Source organism: Scylla paramamosain, chromosome 32 (assembly GCF_035594125.1).
Source record: "Scylla paramamosain isolate STU-SP2022 chromosome 32, ASM3559412v1, whole genome shotgun sequence".
In the NCBI taxonomy this organism is placed as follows: Eukaryota; Metazoa; Arthropoda; class Malacostraca; order Decapoda; family Portunidae; genus Scylla; species Scylla paramamosain.
Window position 1 is genome coordinate 11,614,881 of NC_087182.1, and position 10,000 is coordinate 11,624,880.

At 48.5% G+C, this 10,000-nt stretch overlaps 1 long non-coding RNA gene across 1 annotated transcript in view; it reads left to right on the plus strand.

The window, feature by feature from the left end:
• LOC135089191 (uncharacterized) overlaps nucleotides 1-10,000 on the plus strand; it is a 73,285-nt gene that overhangs the window by 62,219 nt on the left and 1,066 nt on the right. The window lies entirely within an intron of this gene.

Sequence of the window (10,000 nt, forward strand, 5' to 3'; positions counted from 1 at the left end):
GCTCCTGCAGTTCCCGGGCTCCTGGCAGGATGGCCACGATCATGTAGTTCCTTTTCGACGCTGGTGACGGTTCCTTGATGACTGGACGTGTGCGGCGAGGATGTCCCTCTAATGGCCGTATTAATGTGATTCTTAAGGATGCCGGCATGGAGCGAAAAATGCTGGAATGTGAAATCTTAGTTATATGGTTGTTTTTATTCCACTTCATTGAACGTTAAGGAAGACGACACATGAAATCTATATATCTAAGACCTCATAACCAATAATCGTTCCCCTCCCTCACCTCCACCTTCCCCTCGTCTCAGCGATCACGCCCCACCAACGCGTGTATCGTAAGTTCATCACACTGGGCCTGGCGCGGCATCCGGGTGTCCACCTCTCGGGGAGTCAAGACCTTTGCGGGAAGAAAACAATACAGCGATAAATACCAGTAAGCAAAGCAGGCAAGCAGCAAGGGGATAATTTCCCTCCCGTCCTGGCAGAGCGTGGACGACGGCCACGTGATGGATCAAACTGGCGGGACGGGATGCACTCCCTGGCGGGGCTTCGGGGAGGTGCAGGAGGAAGAGGGTAAAGACCTTCATTGTGGTATTCCTCTTCTTCCTATCCTCCTCCTCCTCCTCCTCCTCCTCCTCCTCGTCTGGACAGGTCGCCCTCGCCTTCGCATCCCATACAGTCAGGTTACAGCGTCCGGAGCGTCACTTCACTTAACTCAGTCTTGGCGAAGTATTTATTTAAGACCTCCTTCCTCTACAGATTCATCAACTGGACTGGCCTTGTAGTTGTATTAGTAGTGGTGGTCATGGTAGTGGTAGGAAGAGGAGGAGGAAGAGGAGGAGGAGGTGGAGATGGAGGAGGAAGAGTACGAGCACGACGAGGAGGAGGAGCAGAAGCAGGAGCAGGAGCAGGAGCAGAAGAAGAAGAAGAAGTAGAAAGAGAAGGAGAAGAAGGAGAGAGAGAGAGAGAGAGAGAGAGAGAGAGAGAGAGAGAGAGAGAGAGAGAGAGAGAGAGAGAGAGAGAGAGAGAGAGAGAGAGAGAGAGAGAGAATGTGTGTGTGTGTGTGTGTGTGTGTGTGTGTATGTGTGTTCCTTAAATAATGTTTTCGGTTGTATAAACAACTATAATGCAGAGTTACGGAGAGAGAGAGAGAGAGAGAGGAGAGAGAGAGAGAGAGAGGAGAGAGAGAGAGAGAGAGAGAGAGAGAGAGAGAGAGAGAGAGACGTAATGGAAGAGTGAGGGAGGCGTCTCTGATGGCCCACACATCGCCCTTCATAATAATGTTCTCTTCTGATCGGCCACTGATGGGGCGCGCATCCTTAGTTGGGGAAGAGAGGGGGAGGACAAGATAGGGTGGGTGGAGGAAAGTGCCGAGATATCCTACGGTGGGTGTATAGGTGGGAGAAGAGGCATGTGGGAGGAGTGGAGAAGGGAGGGAAATGAGGTATTTGTGAGTGGGTGTGGAGGGGATGGAGCTGGTGTGGATGGTGGGGAGGATTAAGGTATGCTGGGATGCAGTGGGTGGTGGATTGGGGAAGGGGCGGGCAGTGGGCGGGATTACCAGAAGACTGCAGCAGTGGGCGGTTACCATATTGGGCGGGTTTTTGGCGAGGTGCGCTCTGGTGGGTGGGTGGTTGGGTGGGAGAGTGAGTCTGTGGGTGGATATCTCAGTGGGTGGGTAAGGTAAGAGAGGCGGGAGGGGACTAGAAGCCGAGTGGGTGGGGTTATTGGGTGGGTGGGAGGGAGGACAGGTGGGTGAGGGCGGGTGGAAGCAGATTAAGAGCGAATTGATATGCCAACAAGTGGATGGATCGATGGGCGGTTTGATAGGTGGGTGGGCTGACGGGGTGGGCTATTGCGTTTATGTAAGGCAGGCGGCTGGCAGGTGAGTCACCTCTTAAATAGGCGAAGGTGGTGCTCGAGTGGACCAGGTGTGTGGGGGCGGCTCCAGTGTTACTTACTCCGCACCAGCTACATGCAATATTCTCTCTCTCTCTCTCTCTCTCTCTCTCTCTCTCTCCTCTCTCTCTCTCTCTCTCTCCTCTCTCTCTCTCTCTCTCTGTATATATATATATATATATATATATATAGTATATATATATATATATATATATATATATATATATATATATATATATATATATATATATTATATATATATATATATATATATATATACTCGTATATATATATACTATATATATATATACTCGTATAATGTCACAAGAACTACATTTTTTTTAATCATATTTATGTTTTTACACTTCATTTGGTGTTTATAGATATCATCACGACCTTTTTGTTCCTCTCCTCCTCCTCCTCCTCTTCCTCCTCCTCCTCTACATCAAAATACCTCAGCTCCCCACGCAGCAAACCCCCCTCGGCTTACCAAATCGGTGCAAAGTGTTGAATATGTGATGGCAGAAGCGTCTCTGTTTGTCATTCTATCCTCCTTCCTCCAACGGGACCATGGTGTGTTTAGGGGTCCCATAGAGGTCTCACTGAGGTCCTGTGGGGGTCCTGCTGGAGTCCTGGGAGTGGTATGTAGTTTGGTGGGGATGAGGGGGCGGGGTGTCGCTGTCTGCTCCACGGAGAAGGAATGTGTCTGTCATGGATTGCTCGTTGTGGTGCAAGTCTTGTTTTCTTTTTTCTTTTTTCTTTTTTTTGTCAACTTTTTGGTCATTTACTTTGTGTTCCCTTTTTTTTCAATTCGGAATTATCTAAAGTCCATTAATTAACCTCTTCCTCTCCACTTCTATTCCCGTGCAAACTGCCTCGTGAAGATCACTAGGGCTGGTGTTGTGTTCTTTCCATAGTAAGCGCCTTCATATGTCCCTCCTGCGACGTGTAGGATAGGCTGTCGTTCACTGGGCAGATGGACGTGATTGGTGGACGCTGGGTAGTGGAGGCGGGTCTTTTCCGTCAGGATAATGTAAACGGAGTATTTGTAGCACATTAGACTGAGTTCGAAAAAAAAATAATTATAATAATAAATAATAAGTAAGGAAAGGATGAGAACCAACATGATGAATGAAGAAAGGAATGTTAGAAGATGTACGTTGAAGATGAGGAAGGAAGCAGTCACGGGAGGAGTAAGATGAGTGAGGGAGGCGTGTGAGGCGCCCTCCTCTTTGGCGTGACAGGAGCGTGATCACAGGTGTGGGAAGTGTAGCAAGGCGGCAGGTGCTCCAGTGTAAGGAGAGAGGGACGCGCCTTCACTTTCCTGGCCTTGTTTGTTTGTTTTGGATTTTTTTTTTTTTTTTTGTACATTTTTATTCCTGACTTGTGTTGTTTTAATGTTGTTATTGTATATTTATTTATTCCTTTTTATTTTGTTTTGTTATAAGTCTTTTACCATTTCTAATTATTGTTTGTTGTTATTGTTGTTGTTGTTGTTGTTGTTGTTGTCACTGGACGGCTTCCCGTTATCTTACTGTTTTGTCACTCAACTAGTTCTAATTATCATTGATTGTTTGTATAGCTAATGGTATAATTTATGGTGATGTGGTCGTTACTGTGCTTTGCTTCCTCCTCCTCTTCCTCCTCCTCCTCCTCCTCCTCCTCCTCCTCCTCCTCCTCCTTATCCTCCTCCTCATCCTTATCCTCTTAATAAATTTAACAGTACTGCTTGTTTCTAGTTCTCTCGCCATTCAACATAATTTCTTATTCTATGCATTATATATATTGAAAATAGGGAGATGAAGTTATAATAATTGAATATGATAATGCGCATTATTATTATTATCATTATTATTATTATTATTGTTATTATTATTATTATTATTATTATTATTATTATTATTATTATTATTATTATTGTTATTATTACTATTATTATTATTATTATTATTATTATTATTATTATTATTATTATTATTATTATATTTAATCATCACCATCATCATCATCAACATCATCATTGTTTTAGTAGTAGTAGTAGTAGTAGTAGTAGTAGTAGTAGTAGTAGTAGTAGCAGTGTTGCTGTCGGTGTCATTGTCATTGTCGTTGTTATTCAGCAGTACTGCCGCCAGTACCAGATTTCCATCACTCGGAGAACAAGCCACAATATGAATGAGGAATGATTCAGTTGCCTTCGTCTCGTCCGTCAGCATTCCTACGGTCCCTCCGCGGCGCGCGAGGAGGGGGTGGCGTGGGCAGGAGGGTTGCATCCCCTGCCGACATCACAAGGGCGGAGCTCCCTCTCCACCCGCCCCTCTGGTCGCCCTTATCACCCAGAGTCTTGTCGTCGCCGCAGCCTGTCCGGCTCACCATCTCGGCTGCATAAGAGTCAACTCAGGTTATATATCGACCAAACCTCGTGTGTTGAGCCTCCGTCGCTGCCACCAACCCAGCCTGCTTAGGGTACCGCCCGTAGGGATGTGGGGCCCGCCGCCCCCGTCTTCTCCGATGGACACGGGCCCTAAGGTGGAGGGTTAGTTCCAGTTAAACAGAGGTTGGCTGGAAAATCTGTCACTGACCAAGAGAAAACGCCAAGAGAGGGTTCCCAGGCGGGGCAGGACAAGAGAGTGACGTGCCGCGCCGCCGGCAGAGTCGACACTCCCGCCGCCCACCACGGAGGCACGCCCCTACTTGCCCATGCCCGCAGTCCCGACACGCAGCAAATTTCGGCACGAGAGTAAAAGTTTTCTAGTGGTTAGTGGCGAGGTTTTGGCCGGGCAGCGCCGCGCTGAAATTACCACTCCAAATCGGTCTTTTGCCAGATTATTTAGTTCGATCCTCGGTAATTGGAGTCGCGTGTAATCAGATTTTGATATCTGGCGAGGGCTGGTGGGGGCGGCGGTGGGGGGAACAAGGGGACACACGACAAAACACCAGCGCGACTTAATAGGAGTGGTGAGACCCCGGCTAATGGGCCGCCCAGACCCAGGTTATGATATATCAATGTCTAAAAGCGGCGCGTGACCCGGGTCTCTGTGGTTCGTGCCGTGTAGGAGAGACTCGCCCGCCCGCACCCCTGCGGCTCCCCGCCCGCTGAGCGAAGTGTTGTGGGCGCCGCGCGCTGCCCGCCCGCCCGCCGACTGAATTATTCATGCACAGGTAAGGGCGACTGATATCTAATATTCAATTGTTAGCGTCCCCTTCATCCGGGCGCCGTCCATCTTGTGGCCACAGTCAAAACACAGCATCCAGCGCGGCCATGATAGACCCGGCGGCGGCGGCGCGGCAGCGGCGGCAGCGGCCTGGCCAGGGTGAGGTGGCAGGGCCCGGATGTCGGTGTGAGCGTCCGGCGGAGGTCACCCCGCGCCGCGCCGGCCAGGCAAGCAGTCATGAGCCCAGACACTGACTTCATGACCGACCATGAACTGGCGTCTACGGGCCCGGCTCGCAGGCGGGCGGCAGGAGCGGCCGGTGAAGGGACTCATGGCCAGCACCGCGCTAGAGGGGGAGGGGGAGCAGCGAGAAAGGAATGTCATTACGGGCGACACCAGCAGGTTAGGTCAGTTAGACTCACGGAATAACAAACTCGCGGGCTGCCTCTGGTATCGCTGCGATCACTTGCATTCCTGAGCACCAGAACACGCCGCTGCCCTCGCACGCCGCCGCGGCCTCCGTCACTACTCCCAATTGCTGTCCTAATTACTTGGGCCAAGGTTTGTTGAGTGCGGGAGTGAGGGTCGGGAGGCGGGGGCAGGTAATTAGGCGACGTGCGATAGAATGGAGGGCTCTATTAACGAGGTGCGAGCGGTCTTATCGGTGCGGGGTGGCAATGACAGGTGGCAGCAGTTTGGAACACTTTTCGCACTGATTACCTCGACAGAGAGTGGCGGGAGGCGGCCATGTCTGTAAAACAAAAGAACAGAGAATGTGCTGGATGTAGGGAGACAAACGAGAGAGAGAGAGAGAGAGAGAGAGAGAGAGAGAGAGAGAGAGAGAGAGAGAGAGAGAGAGAGAGAGGTGCGTCGTTCCCCCCTCCCCAAACAAAGTCGCCCCTACATGCCTGTTTACCACTTAATATCCACGTCTAACCCGGATATTCACTTGTCTACTTAGACGCCTTATCGCTGCCCCGGTCCAGCCTACCTGCCTCCTTGCCGTCCCAGACTGACCCTCCCTATTCCCTCACCCCACCCAGTCCTCTGCTCCATCCCTCCTCTCCCCATCTCCTCCCCCACTCCATCCCCAGTCCGGCAGCTATCACAAAAGGCATAGGATAAGACCCCGTGTTGTGTTTTCGCTGCGTGCTTGGAGGCTGACTCGCCAGCACCTTTTTTCTCTCGGACACGGAGGATAAACGTCGAGTCGCCCTTTGTGGTGCCCGACGAGTGTTTGCGGAGGCTGGAGGCCGCGTCCCTCGCCGGTGAGAATGTAAACTGAGCAGAGGGTGTTGGGACGGACCGTAATTTACACGTCATGGGGGCCGCAGACGTCCCCCTTGTGTCACCGTGACCTCGCCACCACCGCCACTGACGTCCCCCCTTGCTGCATGGGGCCCTCAAGGCGCCGGCGTGCCCATGGGATGTCTGAGTGGACACCTGTTACCCCGTAAAAAGCGCAAAATTCCACACACTTGTCTAAGAATTCAGAAAACAGAAGGGAGCCATCAGAGGGACGTATGCCCTAAGGAACGCCGTCATGGCTCTTATGTTCTCTGTCTCGACGTGTGAGAAGGGACGGCTAAGATAATTCTCCTTCCTCCTTCCCTATTGGCTACTGTTTCTCCAGGTAATGTGGAGCGCACTGCCCGTCGCTCTTCGGGTGTTGCAGGTTAATTAAGTCAGGTGCTCTGGCCGGGGTGGAGGACAGTTCCCCGCTCTTCAGGCTAATGAAAAGACGCGATTGTGAGCGGTCGAGTGGGACAGGTGATGTTAGGGGCTCAGATGAGGGCGGGGAAGGGAGGACGGAACGAGGAAGCATGAGGGATAGATAATTAATAGATACAAATTATTGGGAAAAAAGGGAAAAAAAGAAAGAGGAGAAAGAACCCATAAGTTTTAAAGGAAGCGAAGAAGAAAATGATACTGATAAGAAGAGAAAGAGAGAAAAGAGAAAAAAAATAAGAAGCGTGAACAAAAGAGAGATTATGAAAAAGATTAGCATAAGATCTTTCGCAAGAAATAAGACGTAGAACAAGGAAACGTGGTTACGTGTGCAAGTAACAATCTGGGAAAAGAATCGCGAATAAAATATTATGCAACGGAAATATATGTAGAAATGCTTTAATTAAGGGAGAAAATACCTTATTGAACTTAAACTCGCTTGGTCACAACTAATCAAAATTCCACACACCTCGCGGACAATGCACCTCGCTTCATGATTGGCTGAGCTTCATCAGCCCGCCACTATCCGCGCCGCTCATTGGCTGCTTAAGAAAATGCCAATGGTGATTCGTGCTTGACAAATATAAACTCTGTTTTGACTGGCTAGCGAGAACGTAATGTCGAAAGTTGATTGGTTGAGGTAGTTTCGGTCTTTGGTGAATGGGGCGGTGTGCATCTAATACCTAGGAACATAATGTGAGACCAAAGATTACGAGTGTGTGGAAGACTGAGGTGTCAGACCATGGAGTGTGTATGTGTGTGTGTGTGTGTGTGTGTGTGTGTGTGTGTGTGTGTGTGTGTGTGTGTGTGTGTGTGTGTGTATCAAACCAAGTTATCAGGCCCAAGTTTGTGTGTGTGTGTGTGTGTGTGTGTGTGTGTGTGTGTGTGTGTGTGTGTATCAAACCAAGTTATCAGGCTCAAGTTTGTGTGTGTGTGTGTGTGTGTGTGTGTGTGTGTGTGTGTGTGTGTGTGTGTGTGTGTGTGTGTGTGTGTGTGTGTGTGTGTGTGTGCTGGATGAACGCAGACATCGGTGTGGAACTAAACAAATATAACACAGCACCATAGTCTTATTTCCCAAGGCCGGATACATGCATAATGTGAAGGCCATAATAACAAGTCAGTTCTGCAGTGTGCAAGTAAACAAAACCGGTTTATCGAGTACTGGCCGGCAAAGGATGGAGGCCAATCAGGTGTCTTCGTGCAGTAAACAAGACCTCTCATTGGCTGCCCAGTGAAAAAGCAGCGGCCAGTGACAACGTAGGAAAGTGGTAACATGACATCGTGGGTCGTTCAGTGTAGGGATAAATAACCAATCACAGCGATGAGAGGCGCAAGGAGACAGTGTTATTGGCCATTCCCTGTCAGCCAGAGGACCAATGAAAATGCAATGTGGTGACACAAACAGCCAACCACAAATGAGCAGAGGTGATTAGAGTGTGTGTGTGTGTGTGTGTGTGTGTGTGTGTGTGTGTGTGTGTGTGTTTTCCTAGTTCAAGTATGCATGTGCGTCGTTGATAGCATGAATAAATTGCGTGTTGTTGGGCTGACGCAAGCACAGCCAAGCAATTCATTCACCTGTGACCACCACCACCACCACCACCTATAATTAATAATTCACCCCCCACACATTGACTTACCACACGCCACTATTCACCACACTAATGAGCCACCACACTTTCGTCTTATCCTTATTACTCACTACACAAACTCAAGACACAACTGAATTTCTTTTATAATTGCCTACTCATTAACTTAACACATGCATTCACCTCACCTTATATTAACTTGCTTTTATTCACCTCACTTGCATTCAGCCACACCTTTACTTGTGCTTACCTGTTCCATTGGTACTCGAGTCACCTGTTACCATCTGTCAGGTGAGACGAGAGGGGTCGCTAGGGGGTTGAGTCAGGCTGGCTCACCTTGTTCACCTGCCTTGCCTCACCTGGCGGGCTCAGGTGCACACTCGCCTCGGGGAGCTGCAAGCGGCAAGCAGTACCACGATTTTTTTTCTCTCTCTCTCGCTCTCTCCCTCTCTCCCTGTCTCCCTCCCTGTCTCTCTCTCCCCTCCTTTCTTACCTGTTCTTGCTTCCACTCTTTCTTGTTCTCTCTCTCTCTCTCTCTCTCTCTCTCTCTCTCTCTCTCTCTCTCTCTCTCTCTCTCTCTCTCTCTCTCTCTCTCTCTCTCTCTCTCTCTCTCTCTCTCTCTCTCTCTCTCTCTCTCTGTGTGTGTGTGTGTGTGTGTGTGGGTCTGAGTCTTCGGGAGTAAAGTCAGATTTTCGTGTTGGGTGATCATTATCTTCCACAATGTCAAAGGTCTCCAGTTTTTCCCACTTCTCTGATCGTTTGTTTACTGTTGAGTAGATAGTCTCTGAACTCACTCCTGCGTATTGGTTTCTTGAAAAAAATAAGATGTGTACACTTGTAATCACGCATGTGTGTGTGTGTGTGTGTGTGTGTGTGTGTGTGTGTGTGTGTGTGTGTGTGTGTGTGTGTGTGTGTGTGTGTGTGTGTGTGTGTGTGTGTGTGTGTGTACGTGGCAGTAGCGTTAAGCGGCTGTGTTTGTCAGTTTCTTCAGTTTCTTCGTTTGTTTTCTCAGTTAGTTTTTTTTTTTTTTTTTAATTATTGCCTTCATGGTGGGATTGATTGGGGAAGACTTGCTCCCTCCTCCTCCTTCTCCTCCTCGTTATGTGTTACCTCTTCCGTTTTTTCCTTCACTTATGCATTCCTTCTCCTTTAAATCCTTTTTTTTTCTTTTCCTGCTTCCTTTATTTTTTTTTTCGAGTACTGTCCCCTACTTCCTATTTTGTATTTTTCCTCTTAGTTTTTAGTTTTATTGTCTGTTATCCTCTTCCCTCTTCTCTATCCTTCCCTTCCATTCCATTTATCTCTTATCCTGTGTGTACGAGTATTTTGTCTTTTCTGTCTCATCTCCCTTTCTCTCTCTCTCTCTCTCTCTCTCTCTCTCTCTCTCTCTCTCTCTCTCTCTCTCTCTCTCTCTCTCTCTCTCTCTCTCTCTCTCTCTCTCCAACCCTTTCATTTATCATCCCTCCTACTTAACATTTTCTTCTTCCCTCTTTCTTAGGTTGGTTCGTAGGACCTTTCAAGCATACCAACTTTACCCTCGTACTTGTAATTTGGCTGAATTCAATGAAGTCAAAAGCCTAAGAAGGGCCTGAAGATCTGTTAACGTTTCTTAGTAGTTTATAATTCTTTGTTAAACGT